Source organism: Equus caballus, chromosome 19 (assembly GCF_041296265.1).
Source record: "Equus caballus isolate H_3958 breed thoroughbred chromosome 19, TB-T2T, whole genome shotgun sequence".
NCBI classification, from domain to species: domain Eukaryota; kingdom Metazoa; phylum Chordata; class Mammalia; order Perissodactyla; family Equidae; genus Equus; species Equus caballus.
Genome location: NC_091702.1, coordinates 28215595 through 28227219, shown reverse-complemented (window position 1 = coordinate 28227219; position 11625 = coordinate 28215595).

Genomic DNA, 11625 nt, shown 5'->3' with positions numbered 1-11625 from the left:
CATGAAAAGATGTTCAACATCACTAGTCACCAGGAAATGCAAATCAAAACCACATTGAGGTATCACCTCACACCTGTTAGAATGGCTATCATCAAAAACAGAAGAGAGAACAGGTGTTGGCAAGGATATGGAGAAAAGGGAACACTGTGCACTGTTGCTGGAAATGTAAATTGGTACAGCCACTAGGGAAAACAGTATGAAGATTCCTTAAAAAATTAAAAAATAAAATTACCATATGATCCAGCAATCTCACTTCTGGGTGTATATCCAAAGGAAATGAAATCAGAATCTCCAAGAGATATCTTCACGCCCATGTTTATTGCAGCATTATTCACAATAGCCAAGATATGGAAACAAGTGTCTGTCTACAGATGAATGGATAAAGACGACGTGAAATATATATACTTATATAAATATTATTTAGTTATGAGAAAGAAGGAAATTCTGCCTTTGTGACAACATTGATGGACCTTGAGGGCACTATTCTAGCTGAAATAAGACAGAGAAAGACAAATACTGTATGACATCACTTATACGTGGAATCTAAAAAAGCTGAACTCACTCTACTCACAGAGACTATAATGGTGGTTGCCAGGGGCTGATGAGTAGGGGAAATGGGGAGATGTTGGTCAAAGGGTACAAACTTCCCATTGTAAGATGAATAAGTTCTGGAGATCTAATGTACAGCATGGTGGCTATAGTTAACAGAACTATAATACATACTTGAAAGTTGCTAAGAGGGTAGATCTTAAATCTTCTTCCCACATACACATATACAAATGGTAATTACGTGAAGTGATGAAGGTATTAACTAATCTTATTATGGTAATCATTTCACAAGATATATATGTATCAAATCAACACATTGTACATCTTAAACTTACACAATGCTATGTAAATTATATCTCAAAAAAGTTAAAAAAAAAGTACTGTGTATTAAAAACAGGAAACTTGCCTCTCAGGTGGATAACTTTTAGGTGAGATGATTCTGAAGCAGGAGTTCTTCACTATTTCTCAGTTTCCCTGTGGGATAAAAATGTCAGCCATCTACAGAATAAGCTGGCTTGATACTCTTCCCTTTATTAGGGAGAACTTTCTTCCCTCACTCACTTCCCTACTGGTATTTTCTGAACCTCCACATAAACCAGTAGCACTGATTCTTTGTCTCAGGGGCTGCTTCTGAGTGAACCCAAACCAAGACAAGTAACGAGCCAGAGTAGAGACAAGATTTGAACCCAGGCATTGGGTCTCCAGTACATGCTCTTACCAATCTCATTACTGACACTAGGAGGCAGGCTAGGCAGAGAGCAGGGGCAAAGGCACAGAGGCTTGAGAAAATCGGGTGAGTTTGAAGAAATAGTTCAGTATGGCTAGAACAGAGTGGCTTGGGGAATGGAGATGTGGATGACCTGGGGAGATGAGGCTGGAAATGCAACCTGGGATGAATCCATGAAGTATTGGTGGCTCAAGTTATGACATTTGAGCTTTATCACAAAGGCAGTGGGAAGTTATCTCACGGTTCTAGTCAGGATGTGATGTGATCAAATATCCATTCTTAACATTTCATTCTGGTATAAAGGAAAGAACGAATTGGGATGAAGGACAGTGGAGAGATGGGAGGTAGGAAGACTGGTTCTGAGGTCACAGCTACTAGGAGAGTGACAGTGTGGATAGAGAAGAAGGGGCTGGCCTGACAGATGCTCAGGGTGTGGGGTCAATGCAACCTGGTGACAGGTGTGGTTGGGTGCCTGTGTGAGGGAGAGCAGAGGTGTAGCATGAATGACACGGAGGACTGGGGTGTGTGTGAGTATGTGTGTTTGTGTGGGTGTAGAAAGGGGATCATTTCAACTGGACATATGAGTTGTAAGTGCCCAAAGACCACCCAGGTGGGGATGTCCAGAGGCAGATAAAGATAGAGTCCTGGGACTTAGGAAAGAACACACAACTAGATACACAAATTTTGAAATATCAATTGCTATTTGAAGATCTTAAAGCCCTGGGTATAGATGAGATTCCTTGGGAAAAGGGAAGAAAGGCTGTGGAAAGTATATGAAACATTTTTACACACATTATCTCATTTGATCTTCAGAATAAACCTCTGAGGCAGGAAGGAAAGATATTATTTTCACCACCATCTTGTAAGGGAGACAATCAGGACACAGACAGAGGTTAGGTGGCTTCTCCCTTAGCTGAAAGGGAGTAGTCTGAGGCAAGAAGTCTGACTACTGGCTCCACATCCAGTGCCCCTCTTGTCACACTACACTGTCACTCACAAACTAGGTTTGCATGCCTGTGTCAAGTGATATAGATCCTCTCCAGAAAAGTTTTCCTTTTTTACAGAAGGTGTCGTATTTTTCCCCATGTTATATATGTCTCTGTTGTGTTAGAGAAACCTGGCATTTGTCAAATCATGATCAATAATGTTCTTTTCTGTAATTTTGACTCGTTTACTGATAATTGGACAGACATTTAAGATAATGACTGGACACAGGCATAGATGACACCAAAGCTCATTTTCCAAGACAGTTGCTTGCTTTGCAGGTGAATTGTCAGAGGCTCAGCTCATGCCTGGTTGTTTTTCTCAGCGCATTCATTTCTGCATCACCTGTCACCACGGTTGTCTCCCTTTTCATTATTTTTGACTATGTGCTAAGCATCCAGCCTAACTCTATAGAATTAAGTTTTAGGCTGTAATAATTCACACTTATTTGGTGGACATCCTAAATGCCTGCAGCAAATCTTCCTGAGGTTTTTCTCTTCATCTTTTTATCTTTGGGGAAAGCACTCTCTAACCAGGACCGTAAGTCATGTCAGCACAGGACCCCGACACAGAGCCATCTCTGAATACAGAGAGCGCAAACATTTTTGGCCAAGATTTTAAAAAACCCACTTCTAAAAAAAACCCTAAAACTGAAATCATACATACAGAAAACAGATTGGTGGCTGTCAGAGGCAGGGGATAGGGGATGGCGAAGTGAGTGAAGGTGGTCAAAAGATACAAATTTTCAGTTATAAAATAGATAAGTCCTAAGGGTGTAATGGACAGCACAGTGACTATAGTTAACACTACTGAATTGTATATTTGAATGCTGTAACTATGTGTGTTGATTGATGTTACCTAAACTTGTCTTGCTGATCATTTTGCAATATATACATATATTGAATCATTATGTTGTACACCTGAAACTAATATAATGTTATGTGTTAATCATATCTCAATAACAATAAAAAAACCCCTACTTCTGTCTCTTGTTTGCCAGGAGACAACAGTGACATTTGGAAAATGTTGCAGAAGAGGTCTTATAGGTGACAAATTGTGACATATTTTATTACAGGATTTGTGGCATATTTTATATATTTGGGAAAAAGTCCTGACAATGTCACATATGTATAAGTGAGTCAAGCCGCTGTAACATCCCTCGGGCGGCCACAGCCAGAACTTGGTTGAACAGACGAAGGAGCAGCTCGAGTACATGAGAGCAGAAGGGGGCTTGTCATGTTCTGCTGTGGTTGGCAATTTGCTTTCCCAGCTCATTAAGCATATGGTAAGTGATGGTGGGAAAAAATGATCCCAGATGATAGCAGGACACCCTCTGTGTTGTGTTTTTTCAGCTTTCTGCTGTTTTAACTAATTTCTAGTCAGTTATACTGATGTCTGGGTAGATTAGTGACTTTATTTTAGGCAGAAAAACATCATCATCCTGATCCTTCTCTTTGATCACCAGAGTTTGCTTATTCTGGTTTAATCATGACAGAAATCGGGTTATGAATTATTTGTGGGAAATGACAGTTTCTGGGACTTCTGTCCTCTACCTTCTCCCCTCTTCTCTTTCTTTAAAATGTCTAGAACCGAGTCACCACGTGATGAGGAGCCATTTAGGAAGCAGATGTGCCCCACCTGGTGAAAAACTTGAATAAGCTATTTCTTCCAGAAGAGTGTATGTGTGTGTATGAGTGTGTGTGTATGTGTGTGTGTGTATGAGCGTGTGTGTGTGTATATATGTGTGTGTGTAGACTTCCTAAGCACTGTGGCCCTTTTCCCACCATACCAGACCTCTTGAGTATCCAAATTATTTTTGTGAGGGCAGGAAGTGTGCCACTTTTGCCTATCATTTCTTTTTTGGGAGAATAAAAATGTTCCCAGTGTGATGACATTTAGCCATATATTAGGACATTTTCTTCTTACTCTTTCAGTGAGCTGGAAATAGGAGACAGAAAAGAGAGGAGAAACAACATTTTCATTTTCTGAGTTGGGAGTTCGTATTGATGTCCTTAGTCTGAAGTTAAAATAAGTGACCGGTAATCCCTTGTGTAAAAATGTCAACACACTTGGATCAGGTGTATGGTTAATCAGGGCCCAGTTTCTTGACTCTTTTCTGGGAAGAAACCAGAACTCGGATCCAGTCTCTGGCACTTGCAAATGGAGTCCTGGTGTTAAGGACTCTGGTTCAAGCATATATATCCGTTTTCTCCTCCTTCTCTGTGTCTCTCCCTGCACCCCTCGTTTCCCTTATGGGTGGCTCTCTGGAGCCCTTAAACTCAGGTGCTTGCTTGCTCAGCCTCTATTTTTACAAGGCTTTCTGGGATTTCACACACTGGCTAGATGAGGTTCAATACAGGGACTGAGTCCCTTCGCTCACCACTTGGGGGAGTGGATGGGAATCCTCTGTAGAGGTTTCTCCTCCAAAGAAACTGGGGAGCATGAGACATAACATCTCAAATCAGTCTCTTGACTCCCATCCACATGTCCCTGTGGACGGGGATGCTTTCACATCTCCCCGAAACTGACCTGAGTTATGAGATTTCATTTGGCAGTGCTAAGGCTGGGGCCGGTCCTGGGAAAAATGGTAGGAGAGACGAAACTCATCTTAGGAATCTCTTATTGTCTACACTGCACGCGTCTTTCTACCTTTGCCTCCAAACTCTCAGTGCCAAGTCCTAAAAATAGTAAGTCTCTGCCTTTTATTGTTAATCATCATAAAACAATTACTGTGCCTTATATATTCTATGCTGGACATTTTGCTAAGCATTTTATATACTATCTCATTTAATCGTATGATTTGGATATTCCTATTGCCATTTTCCAGATGAAGAAACTGATGCACAAGTAAGTTGAGTATATTTCCCCAAATCTCACAGCCAGAGAGTGACATGAAACATGGTTCAAACTCAGGTCTGAATGATTCTACAGCCTGTGTGCTAATCTCTTATTTAGACTTTTCCCTTCTTGGGCACTTTTTCATTCTATAAGTTTAAGATTCCAAGTGTCTCCCATCAGAACTTACCTTTCATGTCCTCTGCAGCCCTGCTCTTATTTCTGGGGTAATAAATGGTTCCAGGGTCCATTAGTGTGCTGATGACTTATTGGCTGAGACAGATAGCATTGTCTGGGGCCATCTACAATTTAACTGCTGGGTCACAAGAATCTATAGTAAGAGGAACAGATGTCCAATGGTGGCTTTTCTGGTATTTTTGTTGTTTGGGAAGATCTTCAGGTCACAATACAGAGAAATCTACTTAATTTGCCTGCTTTTTATTAATAATTCAATTATTCATTTACGTAACATTTATAGAGTCCCTCCTATGGGCCAGGAATTGCATTGGACTAGGTGAGGAGAATATAACAACAAAATAAAGCAAAGATGAATAAAACAAATCCATGTCTTCAAAAATCTTGTAGGAGTACCAGAGAAATAGACAAGACTATAATGTAGGGTAATAAGTGTTTTTTATAGAGGGGTGCAATGGGCTGTTATATAAGCATAGATGATAGGCACCTAACCTAGGCCTGGGGAGCTCAGGAATGACCTCCTAGTGAAGATGAAGTTCGAGCTGAATCTTAAAGGATGAGTATGAGTTAGCCAGGTGGATAGAAGGGAGATCAGAGAAGGGAGTCTCAGGCAGAGGGAACAGTAAATGCAAAAGCCCAGAGGTGTGAAAGAATTTGGAACACTGTGGATGGCCACTGATTAGACCTCTGGAGCATAAGAGGTATGGGGATGACAGTGGGAAAGAGACTTGATGGGTCAGTTCACTCCATGATCCAAGTCATTTGCAGATGCAAAATAGTACTAGTTCTTGGGGGTGTAAGTCTTGCTAGATAAAGGCAGAACATAAGGCTGGTCTACGGTCTGTTGTTGAGTGAAAAGCTCCTCCTTTTAGCAGTCTTCAATGCCTACAAATGCCAGGGTCAGGCTGAGTTTTACTTCTGCTTTACGCAAGACAGAAGTAAGGATGGGGGACCACGTGAAGATAGCTTGTTTCCCCAGTGGCTGCTGTTCAGGATCATGGACTGCACTGATATCAGAGGTAGAGTAAATTGCTGGCTTTACCTGGTCTTCCAAACGGCCCCTTTGTTTCAGTTCTCCATGTTTTTTTAAAATTGAGTTTAGTGGTAAATGATGGCAGTTTTTAAGGCTACTCAACTACTAAAATGCTTCATTCTTGAAAGCAGAAACAGTGCTGATTTCCACTGTTGGATGATTTGGACATGTGGCTTCTCAAACCTTCCAAGGGGAATCTTCTAAACAGTCTCAGATGTTTGCCAGGCTAACTTGAGGGTTGTTAGTATTCAAAGGGTTATTTATTTAGCCAGATAGCATGACATTTTCAAAGAAACTGAGAGTTGGAAAGCCTCTTTGTTGGTGTTAGTGCAAAACTAGTTTGTTGCAACTAGCTCTACTGGCTGAGCTGGACCTGGCTCCCGGGATTTCCATTGACAGATGCCCGAGCTGTATTTAGAGCACACTCTTTTTCTAGGAAAACTGAAACTTCCCAGCTGATTATGACTTTCTAGGGATGGACCTAAGTGTAGCATTGGCACCAACTTCTGTATCTGTCACAACTGTTGGAAAGGAAGGGATATATTTTATATGCAGTATGAGTCCCCAGTCTAAACTTTGTGCTTTCTTCTCAGCATTGCCAGATGTTAGCTACAGCAGTTGAATGCTTTTGGTTAGAGACAGACACTGTTAGTTGTTCCAAAATGATACTTGTGTCATGCTTAAGGATGGCGCCGGGATGACCTGTTATGTTTGCTCGCCATGGGAAGGAGCTCAGTGTCAGAGTTTGCAGCTGCCTCACAAACTGCTGGATTTTTAACACAGTAAATAAAAGGGCTGAGCTTTGATGACTCTCCAGCTGAGGAGGCTGATGAGTTTGGACAGACATAAGCTGAGGGTATGATATGGATGTCTTGATATTAAGCTGCCATGGTGTTGCAGACGGTAAGTGAGGTTGCAGATGGTGAGTAATGCTTCCTGGTGATATCTCTGTGACAAGATTTCTCACTGCGTGGTCCAAGAAGGAATCATTTTCTTAAATGTTAGGATGTATGAAAAACCTAAGGGGTAGGGAGAACCCATCCTTTCATCTTTTCACATGCTCCTTAAACGGATTTACTCCAAATAAGTAGTAAATGGGGCAATTGAATCTGTGCTAGTCCAAATAGTTATCCCAAAGGATAAAGCCCTTAAGAAAAACAGAGAAATTCTTTAATATCTGATGAACAGCACTAGTTGCTTAAATTAGATTTTCTAATTCCCAGTCTCTTTTCTCCATATATTATCACTCCTCTTCTTTCTTTTAAACTAGTTTCTGTTTCCTATCAACTCTTTTTTTTTAATGTGATAGCAGTTGCCCCTGACGGAACCTCTTGTCTCCTGCCAAGATCAAAATATTCCTGCATCTCTCACTGACTGAAAATCAGAAATGATTTTTTTCTTTTAAATTTTATAACTGAGGGAGTCATAGAAAAATTGCAAAGTAAATTCTGAGCACTGGTTCTTTTTGCTCCTTTACCCTCTCTCTAACACTAGTTTTTCTCCCCATATGTGTGGCACTTTTTCTCCTACTGCCAAACTCTGCATGGGCAGAAGAATTTGGTCTGAGTTTTCCCAGTTGCCTGTGGTGGACATCTGTGGTTTTCCTTGCCCAGCCTCCCATCCTTTCTTCTTTAACACACACTGGTTTTCCTTTGGGGATTTATTTGACCCTGACTTAGTGGAGCTGCCAATAACGTGCCCTGACTCCATCAACAAGGGGTTGGGCCTAGTAGTGGACAAGTAGTACAAAAAGAACTGGTGTTTTTGAGGACTGACAGGAATGCTGGGTTTCTCTCCTTTTGTGATTATGGACACAGGGATTTTGTGAATATGTAGCTGCTGGGGGTGATCTTTGCTGGGGTCTGGAGATTAAGAATGCGGCCAAGAGAAGAAAACAGATGAGCTGTGGAGAGAGACACAGAGAGAGAGACACACAGAGAGAGAGAGAGAGAGAGAGAGAGACGCTGGGGGGGTGAGAAAGAAAGAGAAAGAGAGAGAGATTTTTATGAAGAGAAGTTGTGACTCCTACCTTAAGGAGTTTCTGGTACTGCTAAGAGTGCTAACAGGTGGTGGGATTGCATAGAGGACCTTGAAGGCTTCTCCATGGCCTGATATCACACTATGTTGGTCATAAGTTGTATTACAAGTTGCAAACTTGCAAGGGCTTCAGAATTAAATTTGTTTTAGAAGAACTTGGCTAAAGAACAGTTCTGGAAGCCATGATTAAGTGATTATGTTGTTAGAGAGAACAACTTCTCTTCCTACCTAAATGAAACACTTGTTCATAAAGTCACTACCGGAATTCACAGATTGACATTTCCTTCCACTTCCTTGGCATTGCACGGGAGAATGGTACCTTAGCCAAGCCAAACCCACGACATGATTGTAGCAACATTTTATTAGGAACACGTCTATGCTCCTAAGTAATCTGCTTACCTAGTCAGACAATTTAGTCTGGTTGTCATAAAGTCAAATAAGAACGTACTGTGGAATTTCAGAGAGTGTTACCTTTCAGAAGGCCAGATCGTGCTTGAGAGGTGGTGCAGGATTAAAATTCACATGAGCGTCAGAGGATTTAGCTAGCTCATCAATTTAATTCATCCAGGAATGTTTAGGTTCTAATGAGCGTATTGTTAACTTTTTAAAATTGATGTCATTTATGCTACCTTTATAAATTTTCATTTATGTCATAATTCTGGCTGAATGGGTTATTTTCTGTCATCTTATATTCTTAAAAAATGGAAGTTTCTCTTTCCCCATCCCCTCCTCCATTTTTGAATAGAATAACACTAATAGAACAAGTTAGTGACAGCAGTATTGATCTGATTTTATGTGGATTTAATGGGTAGACATAATAGGGAGGCAAGCTTCAAACTGATATTGGGAAAACATTCTAGCATTGTCTTATTAACCTAGTCTATCGCTGGCAGGATTCAAGTGGTCACTGTCCCTGTCACTAGATGATCTCCCCTAAGGATGTTGTCAAAGGGACTTATGAATTGGTGTGAATTTTGGGCAAAACGACATTTTAGAGCTATTCTAGCTCTAAGACACTATATACTGCTAGTGGTTATATTAATACTATCAATACTATTTCTTCATTTTACTACTAATTGTGATAATCACTGTTCAGTAAGCATCTATTATATGCTATGTAGAGTGCTAGGCATTTTACATATATGTCCCAGTTAAGCCTCATATCAACCCTCGGTAGATATTTTCACCACTGATGTGGGTTTGAGACCTAACTGTTCTCTATTTTTTTCATGGGTGTTGTCTCGACCCTTCTAGTAGAGTACCAGTTCATTCTTAAGAGAGAAGGCAGTGTTGTACACTTTGTATTATTCCTTACAGTTGCTTCAAATATGTAAGAATGGAACAGATTCAACTTAAAAGGTGTCTGCTCAGTCCTTCCATACTCGACACCCTGACGAATTTTTCAGGAGAGTTCTGAAACTTTGTTTCTTGGGTCAGATTTCCCACGTGGTACACACATTGGAGTGGTTACTACAGAACTGTGAGATTATTCTTGTTGAATTGTTTTACAAGGGGAAAGGGGAAAAAGTCGAGGTTGAGAAGAAAAGGAACAATGTCCAACCTTTAATCACCTCCTCTTCCCCACCAGGACAATGAGAATTACCTTATCTGCTCAAACATTGTTCATTTCAGTATTTTTGTAGGAGAGGGGAGGAAATTTAATTATGTCTGCGAATAGCAAATAATTCCTTTAAAACTGTTGTTTTAACCCACTTGAGTCAGTTGCTCATATTTTGCTTTTCTCCAGATCTCTCTGTTAATGTCAATGCAATGATTACAATGTCAAGGTGTTTCATCCACAGGAATGAGGTAAGATGTTTACGGCTTGACATATTGAAAATAATATTTGTTATATAAATGCCATGCATAGTCACTTTTTAGGTCATTTGCAGCAATGAGAAAAGAGTAACATGCTGGAAACTTAAATGTCATGTGGTCTACATGAGAGGTATTTTGTGATTGCCTACATCACCATTCTGATCAGTCAGCATTTCACCAGTGGTTACTACAGGATCGTATTTTTTATTATAGCTATTTGCAGACAATCATTGGTATATTTACCATTTTCTGGTTTTTAATATAATTACAACTCAGGGAATTTGAAATCAATAAAGTTTTGGATGTGATGTGCCAATTGGATAATGAAAATGATTTGGAAGCAGATATTCTGTGTGGGAAATCATCCCTGTTGAATGATGTGGAGGCTCAGAGCTGTGCTTCTGGCAGGTATAAATAAAGCTTTGGGTCCTAAAGAAGAGGCACGTGGATTATGGGGAGTATCAGCAGGAAGGCTGTTTTTTAATCCATGGACTAACACGTGTAGATTCTATTTGAGAACTAGATCTGTGCTATGAAGGCTGGACAATGGTATTCATTCTTCCTTCTATACACCTAGGAGTGAAAGCTTAGTGTTAAAAAGGAACCTTAACAGTCAGCTGGCCTCTCATCCTAATTTTACGGTCAAAGAAGTCAAGAGATGAATTGAGAAGCCTAAGTCACCTAGTTACCATGTCTTAAATGAAACCTTTTAACTTCCAATTCAGCGCTCTTTCTTCTTCACCCCTAAAATCCCTTCCAAACCTCAGCATCCCTCAGTGTTATCTAAAAGAACCCAAAGCCGTGGAAATGGTGACCATAATGGGAAAGCTACAGCCTGGGTATTTTCTCAGTTCCTTGTAACCTTGAGGAAGTTACTTAACATCTCTGAGCCTCACATTCTCATCCGTAGGATGGGATAACAGTAGAGCTGTCTCTGTGAGGGTTGTTATAAAGGGTAAATTAGTTAACGCGTGGAAGGCATTGAAAACGTTATTATTAGTAGCAGTTCTTTCTCCTTTAACAATGAGTGTTTAAGTGTGTATACATTTAAATTACTTGAAGGGGCTGTTGCTTTATTAAAATTCAAGAAGGCACTAGTTAGCTTCTTTCTGGTGTCATTATTTTGTGATTTCTACATTCTTATCTGAAATATCAGTTGGGAATTTTTAATTAAAAATCCAGAGGAAAATAAAAAAATAACTCATCTAGTAATTTCACTTGCATATGTTTCATACTTGAATCACTTGAAGGGAAGCCCAAAGAACATTAAAGATTGCAGATTTTCAGCTCCACAAGTCACAGAGATTTCTCTATTGTCTTCAGGATTATGTTTTTAAGGTGGAGTAGGAATCGAGTCTTCCATCATATTTTCCAAATATTCATAATATTGTCTGTATGTGTTTGGATGTTAAGAAAAGGAACTTTCTTTATAATCTCTTTAAATACT